The 15206-nt window shown below is 41.2% G+C and overlaps 1 long non-coding RNA gene across 1 annotated transcript in view; it reads right to left on the bottom strand.

Annotated features, from left to right (window-relative positions):
- LOC110396458 overlaps positions 1-15206 on the bottom strand; it is a 411945-nt gene that overhangs the window by 267721 nt on the left and 129018 nt on the right. Inside the window, exon 2 of the long non-coding RNA XR_002436978.1 lies at positions 12889-12950. This is a non-coding gene — a long non-coding RNA (uncharacterized LOC110396458). The remainder of the gene's footprint in view (positions 1-12888; positions 12951-15206) is intronic.

Here is a 15206-nt window from a genome sequence, read left to right as displayed (position 1 = left end):
GCCCAGCCCGGGATGGCTGCAAGGAGCTCTGAGCACACACCTCGAGTACAAGCACGCAGCTGCTGCCTCGATGCCCTGAGCACAAGAGCATGTTAACGGGGAGGGCGAGGCCAAGTGGGAAGGGGAAGTGGGGCCGTGCCGTTCTCTAACTAAAATGTCATTTTACTGATGAAACGTGTTCTTAGAAAAATAAAATCTTCACTCATCGCCGGCTTTTAGAGGTGCACCCTGATTGCCCAAAGGTTTTCTGGCTACACTAAAACACCTTTCTTACCACAAGGTGGCATCTTCTTATTTTTATATAAAACATCTGAATATTTACATAATTTGAATAATTTTCTACACCTGAACGTTTCTGTTTTTTTTTTGATGACAGCCATTTAGCATCTGTGCAGATACCCAGCAGTGATGTTAGACTTCACCCCACAAATGCTCATGGAAGGAACTGCTGCTGCTGCTCTTAAACCTTTTCACAGTCACTATGTACATACCGAATCCCTCTGCTAAGCATTGTGCTGACAGGGCGTACAGGAATCTAATGATACTCCTTTCAAATGCTGTGGCAACCGGAATGAAGAATTTACACCACGCGTTAAAAAGGCTGAGCTTCCTCCCAAAACACCTATTGGAGGAGTACGTTACTGGAGTAGTGTTACCAGCTTCTCAGCATGCAGGTATCTTAAAATATAACACAGAAATTCTCTGAAGCCAAGGAACTTTACACTCCACAGTTTAGATGCATAGCTCAAGCCAATTCAGGAAACGCCAAAAAAATGCATAAAATGCATTAGCAGGCTTTTTTTGTCCTTAACTCTGCTCAGACCAGTACTAATATAACCCCTACGAGAAATAAAAGGGGGAAGTTCGAAGTCTATAATGACTTTCATTTTGCACAGTTGTCTCCTTCCAAAGGTGAAGTTATTCATCTAAGCAGAAGAGCGTAGCATCTACCAACGACATTCAACTTAACACAAGAGGAAATTACAACACAAGCGAGAAACTGGAGGGCTGAGTTCCCACGGCAGCACTCAAATCCATCTCCCCCCCAGTTATAACTCATTAAAATAAAAAGAGGGGAGACAAATAGTAAACATATATATAGTTTTAATACTATCACTTCATTAGATTTGTCAAGCTGGACATGAGCCAGCAGTGTGCCCTCGCAGCCCAGAGAACCAGCCGTATCCTGGGCTGCATCCAAGGCAGTGTGGCCAGCAGGGCAAGGGAGGGGATCCTGCCCCTCTGCTTTGTCCTGGTGAGGCCTCACCTGGAGCACTGCATCCAAATGTGGAGTGCTCAGAACAGGAGAGACATGGACCTGCTGGAGCGTGTCCAGAGAAGGGCCACAAAAATGACCCAAGGGATGGAACACGTCTTATATGAGGACAGAGAGCTGGGGCTGCACAGCCTGGAGAAGAGAAGGCTCCAAAGTGACCTAATAGCAGCCTGTCAGTATCCAAAGGGGGCTATAAGAAGGAAGGGGACAGACTCTTTAGCAGTGTCTGTTGTGACAGGACAAGAGGAAATGGCTCCAAAGGAGGGAAGGTTTAGATATAAACATAGCACAAAAAAAAAAAGCCCTTTTTCCTTATAAAAACTCAATAAGGGTGGTGAGGCACTGGAATAGGCTGCCAAGAGAGGCAATGGATGCTCCATTCCTGGAGACATTCAAGGTCAGGCTGAACCAGGCTCTGAGCAACATGATCAAGCTGTACACGAGCCTGTTCATTGCAGGGGAGTTGGAGTGGATGATCCTTAAGGGTCCCTTCCAACTCAACTGATTCTATGAGCTTAGGGCTACCAATGCCAATTGCAAGCTGCTGTTGACTTCAGAATGCTCCCAGGCTCCTGCCCCATATACACAGTCACGGTACAACTGCAAACCAAGAGAAATCTTCTGCCAAAACTTTTTTCAGATATTCATCCAAATCATTTTTTCACATATTCATCTATTTCTATTAGAAAGGGCTTTCTTTAAATTCTCAAGAGAACCGGTTTGGTTTCTTAACTTGAAGCTATTCACTTACAAGTCTACCCCAAAGAATTTTCTCCCTTACAATCCCTGTTTTCAGAGGTAAGCACAGTAATTCTGAGAATCATGATACTGTAGTAGAGCATCAGAATATTTCTAAGCCCAATTCTCCCACAACTCTCTAAATAAGCCATTGGATAAATACCTTTTATTTGCCTGTGATTTCAAGGAGCAGAAAAATATTACATTATTTGTCATACATAACCTAAATAGATGGCTACAGCTTTGTAAAAACAATTCATGCTCACAGTTCTTAGTGTCCCATCTGAGAGACCAATGCAGAGCAACGTACAGATACATAAGCTATAAGCAAAGAACCACTTCACTCAAGAGCTGAATTATCAATTTAAAGCAGCAAGATGAGAATGTAATCATCTGCAAATACAAACGAAGCAACAGGTCTAGCCACTACATTTACTCCCAATTACTTGCAGCTGCAAAAACACATAAACTGTATTCTTTGCACACACAGTTTCATTTTCGGCCCCTGACAAAAAAATCACTTCTTATGTTTTACCTGCTGTGCAGGGGGAGCTTTCCAAACCTCAGGCTACAACAGACACCCTCTTTACTGAACTGACCTGCAGCAGATCATCCACAGAGAAAAATCACTTCAAAAACTGCTTGGTGAAGCCTCATCTCTTTAGGTCTGATCGTGGCTTCTAACGTTACCTGAGAACTGAAAACAAAGGGGAGCTGCTCAAACACACAAGTACCAAATGCTTATCCCAGAGCACTGGGAAAAAGACAGCTTACCACAAGTGGAAAACAATGGCAAACTGGTGTAAGACCTACATGATCTTTTTTTTTTTTTTAAAAAAAAAAAAAGCATTCCTTCAATTAACTAGTCTTTAAGAATTACTAGGCTTGATTGAATGGTAAGTAGTTAAGAATAAAAACAATGGCCCAAAAATAATCTGCTGTAGTTCCTACTTCGTTTGCTGTTTGACTTGTTTTTGTCAGTTATTTATACCAAAGCTTTACTCTGTATTCCCATACAAAATCCTGTTTTCAAGCAGCAAGGCGTTCCCTTAGGGCCAAGTGCAGCATTTTCTAAGATCTGGTGAGAGCCATAAGATCCCATCTGCCAAACCCAATAATGCTTCCAGGATGGGGCTGACCATCTCTCCTCCTCATCCTGAGCACCAGGGGTGCAGGGCTAAGGGTCGCCAGGCCACAGGTAGAAAAGCAGTGGTGGGCATGGGGTGGAGAGCACTTAGAGTGTGCTGACCACCTCTGCACACTCTCTGACCCCCCACGTTTGCCTCCAAACAAAGACAGCCTTCAAAGCATCCAACCCAAACATGCAACATCTCCAAGAAAATATAAACATCATGGCCTTGCTACTTGACCAAGATGTATTAAGTAGAATACATAGTCTTAAATTGAAGAATGTAGGCTCACACTGTGTGTATTAAGAAATTCTCTAGATGTCTAGAGCCCAAGGAGACAGGTGTTGGTTAACCCCAACAGATGGAGGCACGAAGAAGCCCAACTTTGCTAGTTCCACCTTCGCTGCTCTTTTCTCTTTGCACTAGATAAATTAATGTGGTGTGGTAAAGACCACGTAGAAACTAGTGAGCGTCCTGCAAAACAAACACTTCCTGTAAATGCAACAGAAAATATCCTTTTGGGCTAACTTACCACTTACCCTGCCTGCTGTGCACCTGAGCTTCCCTAACCAGCACTGCAGGAAAACCTCGGTCTGCTGGAGCTGTCATCATTGCCTCTCCTCCAGCTTACCTTAAGCTTTCTGACTTTACAAATAATATTAGAACATAACCATCATGATTATAATCCCTGATGCTATTAACAGCTACTGTGGCACGATACCACTATTATTCCCTCAACAGCATTGGAGGTATTCAAGTTCTCAGTATGGTTTGTGTTAGCGCATTACTTTTCTGTGGTAGCTATTTCATGTCCTTGAATTGCAGGAGAAATATCAATAATTTCCAGCTAAACCAATATATTTAGGCTAGGAAGCAGTTTTTCCGCACGTCAGTGTAGGAAAATGAAAAGCAGATCCTCTATTTTGATATCTTACGGGCTACTCTGTTATTCTAACTAATGAATGGAGCAGACAGCCTATATCTCCTTATAGTTTACTTCTCATTTCTTTTAATTTATCAATGCAAGATAATTTAGCAGAGAGTCATTAATTGAATTTCTGAGCAAGAAGCATTATTAGATATGTTAAATTTCAACAATGTTGCTTCAAAACAGCTGTAGCCATGGATTTTTTTAAGCTTTAATTGAACATCTGTGCACTTTAATTGATTAATTTGAACTAAAGGCAAAGGAAAAAATAAAAGCAACAGTAGATATCATGAATGTAACAAACTCATTTTCGTTTCCTGAACTCCCTTAAATAACAACTCTATATGCATATCAGATTGCAAAGACAGCAGCAAGTTCACCCTACATTTCCAAACACTACACAATTTCATTTCATAAAATAGAAAGAACATAATGAAAAAACATTTGCACACCCATTTGTGTACTGTGTTCATGTGATTTGCAGTGCTTTGTTTCTCTCTCCCAAGGGCAGCTATCCCAGACAGGTGGGAGGACAGAAGAGCTTTATTTCCCTCTTTATCCTGTTGCGTAGGCAGGACAGGAAGCCAGCTCCCCCATGGTGCCCCAGCTGGACTTGTGCTGCAGCTGAAATCAACATTCAGACCCAAGCTAGAATGGTGCCCATGCAAGCATGGGAAATACCAGTGGGCATGTAGCTGGGTGTAGCGCTGGGAGCATGGTCCCAAAAAGTCATAGGGCACAATAACCAAATTACAGCCAGATAGCAGAAAGAAGGTCTGAAGAAAGACTTAAGATGTCTTGGCTACTGAAACCAGTTTAGCACGTGGCTGTGTCCTGAGCTACATGCCCTAAAACACTATGCAAGAGAAGGCTGAGACACCACGGTAAGACCTGCAGCAGCCAAACAAGCTGCCTGAAGCACCCATGAGAAGTGATGAAGACAGGACTGGCTTACCGCCTCTGCCTATGGGGAAACACAGCCCCAAGGTCCAGTTCAAGGAAGGCCTCCAAACAAGATGTTACTCAGAAAGCAGCGCCTAGGCACAGGATCACAGCCAGCCTCTTAAAAGCTGGATGAGAGTTTCCCTACCAAGAAAAAGATAGCAAATACTATACTACCCGAAAAGGGGACTCCAGGCACAAGGTAACAAACCAGCAGGTATAAAATATGCGCCCAAGAAACATCGGTCCTTCAGACACGACTGTGTATGACAATTTTTGTTAGAAACTTGTTGACAGCTTATGTTCAAGAGGTCGTTTCAAAGAATCAGTGAGTTTATCCTGGCAGGTGTAAATTGAGGCTTTGAAAAAATTTAGAAAAAGTATGCGCGTACTGCGGACCCGCGTACTGCGGACCCGCGTACTGCGGACCCGCGTACTGCGGACCCGCGTACTGCGGACCCGCGTACTGCGGACCCGCGTACTGCGATTAGAAAACCCCACAAATTTCAAGATAGTAAGCTCCCACAATTCCCAAATAAATTGATAGATCATGCTATACCCAGTTTCATGTAAGTTAAGGGCACTTTTTGTTAGTGGGTTAATATTGCAGCAGCTCCCTAAATAAGATTCTGAAGTTGGGTCGCTTAAGTAAAGGGAAAAAAAAGAAAACAATTACTCCTATACTAATAACACTTCAGATTTACATTTCATAGATATCTCCATCTTCTAAAAATCAGCTGCATATCTGTTAGACTCTATTGCAACTTGGTAAGGCTAGATTTTTCTAAATAATATATATATAGTGACTGAAAAAAACCCTACCGTAACCAATAATAATACAAATTGCACCCCTTAAATATAGTTGTAAGAGTAACTTAGAAAGGACAGAGTAACAGAGAAACCAAAATGCTTACTACTGTAAGCACACAGGTGATGAGCTACCACGGTGCACACTGGTCACCAAGCTAACAACCCAACAAAACACGCACACACACACACACACACACACACAGGATTGGGATCACACCACTTAAGACTACCGTGAGAAGAACCTAAGGTCGTTTTCTGACTGAATTATGTCAACTCGATGAAGAAGAGGCTCTCAAGACTTTTTGGACAGCCTCCAGCAGCTTCTTGTCCAAGGGATGACACTCACCACACAGCTTAAAAGTTAATTCATGAAGAGCCACAGGTGTAGGACATAGAGATGCAAGAAACATGTAGGAAGCAAATAACTTATGCAATAATGCCCCTATTTGCAGTTTTTTTCCCCCACAGAGGTATCGTACTGTCTATACTTCACTAAAGCACTAATGTTTCTTTCTCCATAAGACGTTCCAGCTACCCGTTCAAATTAGAGAAAAAAAAAAAAGCTGTCAGGAAAAAAAATAAAAAAAGAACAACACATTTTAAGATAGATTCAAGGATGGAATACCATAACTCACAAGCTCTCCTGTTGAATCGGATAATCGTAACTGTTAGAGGTTATTTTGAAATACTTTTCCACGTTATAGGACTATTAACGTCATGTGCAAATCATTCCGAGGCTTTTTGTTCTGATTTTTTTGTTGTTGTTTTACCGTTCCAGGGGATGCAATGACTCATTGGCATATTTCCAGCACAAGATGCATTTGAATAATACATGACATGCCCTTTAGCTAGCATCACAATGCCAGATTTAAAACAAGGTAAGAAGTTTCTCCATATACACTCCCAGCGTTCAGCTGCTCATAATCTGTAGCGTTAACAATTCATCATCGAACCCAGTGACTTGCTGCCAACTTATCAAAGTGGCCACTGGATGCATATGATCTAGTCTGAGCATCTGGCTCTTCACTGCTCCTGACATTAGCACAAACAACAGAATCAGTGGACTATTGAATGCAATTACAGTAACCGAGACAGACAATAAAGATTGATAGCACCGTCTCTTTTTACATCACACACAGAACTAGTGGGGGTTAAAGCTTTGCCTTGAGCTGCCTTCATTTAACAATGATTGAAAATATGCAATTGTGATGGTAAAACACTGCAGCCTGTACCACTTCATTTACTGGACACATTATCAAATTAAATGAAAAGTGAACTGCCAAAAGCAACAGTTATTATATATTAATGATGAATATTTACTTAGCATTGTTCACAAATCACACAGAGAACAGAATCCTTCTTGTTATCTTCTTTGCAGGCTACAGATGAGTAGTTTAACATTTCTATGTTTACGTTAAATCTTCTATCTACGAATCTCTAAATACAGAGATGTGCGATCAGTTTTGTGCCTATCCATGTGGTTACAAATGCCTAATTAATATAACGCTCCAGAAGAAAATGTATCCTAATTGCTGCAAGGATTCTTCACCTCAAATCACAGTTGGTTTTATTGAAAGAACTTAACTAACCAAAGAAACTAAAGGAAAGTAGTGTTTTGTTTCCAGCAGGCTTCGCACCATGGGTCACATGGCATTCAACAATTTAGCAAGTGGAGAAATCCAGATGCCCCCCGTGCACTGGATTCAAAGATACATCTCTTGCAGAGTATTTCAAACAGTATTAGGTTACTGAGAACTGGGAGAGCTAAAATGTGTATATATATATACATATATATATACACAGTTCATTTAAAGCACACAGAGCAGGAAAAGAATTTACACAAATAACATTGCACAAGTTGCTGGCTGGTTTGCTAAAAACGAATTCTGTGTTTTACAGAAGTCATGCTAACAGCATAATTACCTCAAATTACATGCAATACATGGCAATAGCCAAGCTACCCAACAGCAGAGCTGACAGCTTCTTGGTGACTGTAGTCTATTTCCTATTCATTGTTGTATGGCAAAAGAAGGTGATGACCGCACCTTCTAATGGGATACAAACACCACAGTGCAATAGCAGGTAAAAAAGAAGGAAAACAGACTCACCCCTTCCAATGACCAGTAACAGCTCAAGAGGAACACAATCTCTACACAAAGCAATGCTTCTCCCTCAGCTGCTAACCCTTAAATGAGGATGAGGAGGGGTGGATCCATGCTCCACCCCTTCTGGTCACTCAGGTGCATTGATTGCACCTGAGCTCCCTGGGTTAGCCACGCCGTCTCACCTTGTCCTCAGCCACTGGTTCAGACTGTAACCTGGCAATTCCACTGCAACTAAAGATAAAACAGTTTCTTTGTTGGTGTCATGCAAGAATTGATATCATAAAGAAATTTAAAAAAAAAAACAAAAGTTTTTACCACAAGCTCAAAACTAAATGGAATAATAAGTAAGGCTAAGTTTTTAAGTGCCACTTAAAAACTTCTGTCAATTTTAGATCAATCGCAGTAAAGTAGTGGTTGCATAACATGTGGTCCTGGTACTGCCTGGTCTGGGGTTACATGCACAGCAAACGCAAACAGATGGTCCTTGTCATGCGATGATATCCATGCATGGAGATTTTTGCCTGTGCATGAGCTCTGCTAGCTTCAAAAAGGCTCTCAATGCAGGCACCAGTCACTGTGCAGGAGCATGCTGAGCTAGCTGAGGCTGAATGGCTAAGCTGAGAAGTTTAAATAAAAAGAAGTATTTGGTTTTTTTCCCACCCTTTCCTTCATACAGACCTGTGTAGTAAAATAAAGCCATTGACAGAGCTCTCACTAATGCACACGAATCACATCCTTCAAACATTTTTTTTTTTTTTAAGCAAACTGATTATATTCCAAGAGTTTGATCTCATTTCTACAGATTGTTGATGTAAAGACACTATGGACTAAACAACATAAACGAAGAAAACCAAGAGAAAAAAGTTTGTGTTTCTAAGCTGCAGATTAGCATGTAAGCCATAAAAGGGACAAACATCCAAGTATGCCACAATAGAAAACCATGTGCTGATCCCACACGATAAATTAAAAAAGCAACATTTTGTATGGTACTGTTTAACAATAGTGCAAAAATAACTGCCGGAAACTCTGGCTAAGCATGGCCCACAGACAGTTCTGGAAGGGATGAAGCATCAGTGGGGAAACTACAAGTAGAACAAATGAATGATCTGAAGCCTACTGAAAACAGGAAACCAAGGACGCTTCTATTTTCAAATGACATTTATTATCATCCTCCTCCCGCCTTTTTAAGCAGAAAACAGCTAAATTTAACATAATATTTTTCAAGAAACATACGCATTTTATTATATTCACATTTACTTGCTGGAAATATCAAGAGAAACATTTGACATTTTTTTTCCATCTATGCCACTGTCTCCTCTTGAGTTTGCATATGAAGTAACAATAATCTGTTTCACGAAGCAGCAGAACTATTGAAGCCCATTTTTCATGACCATATTCTGTCCTCCCACACCAACCATTACCTTTATCACAGAAAGGACAGCAACGAAGGCTGTCGTTTGTCCCAAGATATGCATGTGCTGACCGATCAGCAAGCTGTTGCCATGGGAGAGAAGAGAGTGAATGAGTCCTGTCCATCTTCTCCTCAGCGAGGTACCTGGGAGATGTCTGTCCTGTATTCGCACACACCAGCAGCTGTACAATTCACAAAACACAGTTACTTTGAAACTCCTTTACAAACAGGTTTACAAATGCCGGAGTCACTGAAGGGAGAAGATGTGCAGGCCCATGGGATGAGCCTCATCTCCTTAGAAAACTAGCTATGAACTGTCATTGGGAAGGTGGCTGACTGCCTTCAGAGGAGGTAGGACATTCCTCCTGAATAGTTTTTCAGGAAAATTGCAGTGAGCTGAGAATTACAGAGAAAAAGAAAAAAAAAAAAAAAGGAAAGGAGAGAAGGAAAGAGTTAAAGATCCTGTCCCTGATATGACTGAAGTCTGAGATAAATCAACAGCTCTACTCATCACTTAGGGAAGGGCACAGTCCCAACCCTGCACCACGAATGAACACAGAATCACTTTCAGAGATAAGTAATTGCATCTCAGTTACAGGAATCAAAATCTGTAGATGTAGATAGATAGATCAATAAGGTGAATACAGATTCAGCTTTTCACAAATTTTAGTTCGCATTTCCATACTTCTCCAGTGTATTTCAGTGAAGACACTGTCCAGCTGCATCATATTTCAGCAGGAGAGGAATAATCAAGTCAGACACATTGTACCACACTGGACAGAGTGGGGAGAGATTCTGTTGTTTGAGATCTTTTCTAAAGAGCAGAGGGATCAAGCTTAGTTTTTGTCTCAATTATTTTGCCATTCTTATCGTGTCAAACAAAAACCAGCTACCAAATCAAGAATGAAGGGAGATACATCATAGCCACGAAGCTGTGTGGAATGACACCACCACCACATGCTTCCCCATCAGAGCTTAGTAACATCAGCAAGCATATCTGAATTTTCATACCTCTATCAATAAGTAAATATGCTCATTAATTCTAAAATATTGCCATATAGCGCAGAGAACAGGTCACACAGCCAAAAATAACAAATGAAAAAAGAACAGGAAAATATCCCAGCGTGTAGAGTGCTTGAGAACTTAAACGTACTGATCTAAGCAGAAAACTGTGAAGCCAGTGCTCTTAAATCCCCTTCTGCATATTGACACAGACCTTTGCTGCAGCATTGGACAAGAAACAGAACAGCGTGTCTGCCTCTGCAAGTCTGCCTAAACAATGCTCTAATTTATTTGTCCTTTAAAATATACCACAGGTAATAATCCTTTATCCACAAATATCTCGAGTTCAGGGAAAAGAGCTTGTTTCAGCCAGTTTGACAGAGGCATGAAATAGGCAATATCATGCAAGATGAGAAATCTGAAAATGATATTTAATGGGGAATGGAAAAAGTGCTGTTATATAACACAAAAAGTCTGATGTAGTCATGCTTTAATATTTTCCCAAAACTAAATCATGTTATTTCTGAGGATACCTTTAGCATCGTGCACTTTTGGTCAAGGAGTGTTTTTGTTTCTTGCTATGTCACAAGAAGAAAAACAGCCTCAGTATGGAATATGCAAAGTAGGGACCTGCTAGATTCTGAAACTGGTTTCTCTCAGTGCTGTTTCATTTAAAAAGTAGTTTCTTTGGGGATAGCTTTTATACGCACACTTTTATAACCCGAAGTCTCAAAACCTGCTGTCACTTTTAGTGCAGTTACACGTTACGTATTCATTCTTTTTATTTCAGAGGGACCATGTATATATATTAAGTTACGCCCGACCCATTACTTTGCAGGGATGCAGACTACCTGAAAGAAGCTCTAGAGATGAGAACACAGGATCTGGGTCGTGCTGCTAGTACACCTATGAGACCAAGCAGGATAATTGTTCATAGTGAGAAGAGCTTCGTGGCCATGTAGAGTGTGACTCAATGCCAACAAAACCCAGGGGAGAACACCTGCTCACTTAACCTCACGACCCATCGAGGGACTTTTTTCACTTCCTTGTTTCTGCCACAACTGTCAGGTACCCATTGTTCAAAATTACAGTCACGCATCATTTCACAAGCACAATGACCGATCTTCAGAAATTAAATGAATTATAACTGCACTTGGTTCTTCATCAGAGGCATGCGTGTTCTGTTTCCTGGTGGTACTGAACACCACAGCGTCACAGTGAGCATCCAGAGCAGAGAGATGTAAGTCTCTCTTAGCACACTGTGCTGAGAGGAGTATGGCTTTTTTAGACTCCATCCAGCACCCACTGGGAAAGACTGTAAATGCCCAAAGATCACAGTTCTCTTTGGAAATCCCCACCATTCTTTACTGGCCCCAGAGGAAGCCTAGCACAACTGATCTCCTAACTTAGACACTTTGAACAAACACCTAAAGATAAGGAAACAAGTCAAGATCCTGGAAGAGAATCCAGTAAATAGGAACAGGTCTTTGGCAGCCTTCCCACGAGAGCTGGAGTAAAGTACTTGGCCTGTGTTTCAGCTCCCTGTGTGTTTAATAGAAGGATAACATTACTGCCCTAACTCACAAAGGCACAATAAACACATTAATGATTATTATACCCTCTGAAAATATGGTAATGAAGGCTGTAAGTATACGCACCATCATAAGAAGCATTTCTGTGCACTTACTTTCACTTAGCACTACCTTCCGTGTTGCAGAGCATCCTTACACATGTACCGATCGCACGGCAGAACACGGGGGGACCCTCAGCCCATGCCCACCACAAACTCTGGAGCTGTTTTTGAGAAAAGCTCAGCTGCTGCACCTTTGCAGTAGCGTGGGATGCGATCCTGCTTGGTGGGAGCAGACTCCGCTATGGTTGTTTTCTGCAGAGGTCAATGACAGACGTCGAGTCTCCTCAACTGCTGAATTCCATCACCCCTTCCATTCCCAGGCAGCTCCCCTTGGCATGGCAAATGAGGACGCAGGGGACACCGACTGCAGTGTGCAGAGGCCGCGTGCACTGCCTGCCAGCACCCTCCCCCTGCAGCAGGCAGGGGCACCACGCACCAGGACAGAGCCTGCCCTCTGGCCGCAGAAAACAGTGCAGTGAAAGCCTGAACAACTTGGCCACATCACTCATCCTGCACCGCATCGTGACAAGGAAAACCGCAGTGAAATTGCTTTCCCTCTTTACTCATTTAAAAGCAAAAAGAGTAGCTTTAAAATCTCTTTAAAATCTTTTTTTTTTTTTTTCAGTTAACTCAGAGATAGTATGGCACGGAGCTAAACGTGCATCCCCTCTCATCCACCTCTGGTTCCTATTCCTGCCCCATCCTGAGAGCCCCTTCTCTGCCTTGGAGCTGAATGCCATAGAATTTGGAGCACGCACACTCACACAGACAAGGAAAACTGCAAATATAGGACTGGTCGTTACTGGGGACGACTGGACCAGGTACATAAAACCGGTGAAAAATCACTGATTTACAGCTAAAAGCACAAACAGAGGAAACTTGTCTGGAGGCAAAGCAATAACGTGAGCGTTACCTTAGCAATTCACAGCCTAGTCATTCATGTGAAAGATCTCTTCAGAGCAGCTGTTTCAGACTCTGGAAATTAAAGTAATAATAAAAATAGAATTAAAACAAATACATATATCATTATAATTCCGGAACGTCTCAAAATAAGAATTAACAAAACATGAGCTTCCCCTCAATGCAGCCCCGCGCCTGCTCAGGACAGCACAACCCTGCAGCAGAGGCACGGGGCCTTTGGAGAACCCTACCCAGCCTAGCAAACACACGAGCAGAGCACACGGTTAGTTTACCAAGGAATGATTGCTACTCCTCCCTCAAGATGGCAAAAAATACCTTATTTAAAAATTAAAGGCATTTAGAGTAATAGTCCTCGAAATGCAAAGTATTTATTTCTTCTTTCATCGTCGGTAGTTTATGGCGCTGCTTGGGTTGGTTTTGATTTTTGGCTTGTTCTTTTCTTTTCTTTTTTTTTTTTTTTTTTCTTTCCCCCTGCAGTTTACTTAGTATTAGGCTTGTGCTGAACTCATCAATAAAAAATGAATTTTGGTAACTTTCAAAACCACTATATTATTTTTCCTTTCATTTGCAGTGAGTTTTTTCTTCTCTCAGTGGTATTACTGCAATAAGTTAGTCATTATTTCTTTATGTTTTCCCTCCTTTCTTTAGTATTTCATTTCCCTTTACAGCACATCTCGTGATCACAAAGAAAACAGAGACACTTATTTCTTTTAACAGTTGAAATTGCTGCAAGTGATTTAACTGTCATTTAATCTGATTCCTCTATTCTGTCTGTGGAGAAATATGTTTAATGTACTGGAAATTATGTTAATAAGAAAAAGCATTATCTCATTTAATGAAATAAATATACAAATATTTCAAAATAAAATAAAGAGGCAATCTTCACTGAGGAAAAAATGTCTCTTATGGTTTGCATAAAATAAACAAATGATAAAAATTAATGAATACATTGAAATACACTGACAAAAATTATGCCTAAACTCAAAAGGGAAAGAAAAAAAAAAAGAGAGAAACAAAAGGGAAGGTGACTGAATTGCAGCTCACCAAATCAAACACTTCCTGATAAAACACAGCAGCAAGCTTAAAGGATCGGGGCACAAATTATTTAAAAAAATTATTTTATCACCCGAGGCCAAACTTTATTTTCCCTTAAAACAAAAAAAATAAATAGTAATCCTATCTCCTGGAATTGGTTTTTTGTTTTATTTTCTTCAAATGGTGTTGAAAGAATATTTGTTGTTTACTGACCGCAGTTCTTTCATCCTTTAATTCTTTCTGGTCCTTTGCCACAAAGCATATTTAATTTATGGCAAAGGATCCAAGCCCCTCGGATGTAGTTAATTGTAGCAGTCAATAACTCCATTTCCAGGTTTTTACATTATGAAGTATGTAACTAGCATGTACTAAGGTTAAGCAAATATTGTTAGTGGTGAGAGAAAAACTTGCAGCAATTATGTAATAAAAGCATGACCACTGCAACAGAAACACATAATTAGCGATTTAATTACAGACATCAAAACAAACTAAAGATGTCAATAAAAAAATCTACTGTGACAAACTGATTTCATTTCCCTGTTCTGCAATTCTAGATCTTAATGCACTTCTTTATTGTTCCCTATTTTTTTTTTTTTTTTTTCAGAAACAAGCAGCGCAAAACAAACTCAGATGCTGGGTGCCATCCGTCGGGGGTGCGAGCGGTGGGGATTTGCTGCAAGCCAGGGTTTGCTTTCTCCCAGGTGAGAACTCGTGCCTTCCATTCAGCCAGCAGCTCCCCTTCACAACCAGCAGCCAGACAAGGGTGCTGCATGGCGGACAGGCCTCAGCCGATTGGCACAGCCAAATGCAAAGTGCTATGGATCGGAACAGCTCCAGCTCAGTCGCTTCTGTTACCGAGAATAACAGCAAAGCACAAGACAGACAGAGATCTCAAGGTACTTTCTTAGTTGAAATGCACGATTTTACTTCCCTACAGTTCTCCTTTTGGTTTATGGGCTTGTGAGTCTGAATTTGGGAAGGACGGAAGGAATGCAGTGCATGTTTTGGGTTAATATCAAGGAGTTCGTGTTCTTAGTTCAAAAAATCATCTAAAAATGCTCGCAGTGAAATGCTAAACCCACTGCGGTCAGTTAAAAACTCCCACCACCATCTGTGGGGTTTTCACCCTGCACCTCCAGAGGCTCTCACAGAATCACAGAATTGTAGGAGTTGGAAGGGACCTCTGGAGATTGTCAAGTCCAACCCCTTGCCTAAAGCACATTCCCTACAGTAGCAGCTGTACAGGAAAGCATCCAGGCAGGTTTTGAATATCTC

The sequence above is a fragment of the Numida meleagris genome, chromosome 3 (genome assembly GCF_002078875.1).
Source record: "Numida meleagris isolate 19003 breed g44 Domestic line chromosome 3, NumMel1.0, whole genome shotgun sequence".
Lineage (NCBI taxonomy): Eukaryota > Metazoa > Chordata > Aves > Galliformes > Numididae > Numida > Numida meleagris.
Note: the sequence above shows the minus strand (reverse complement) of the source record. Positions and strands in the feature narration are given on the sequence as shown.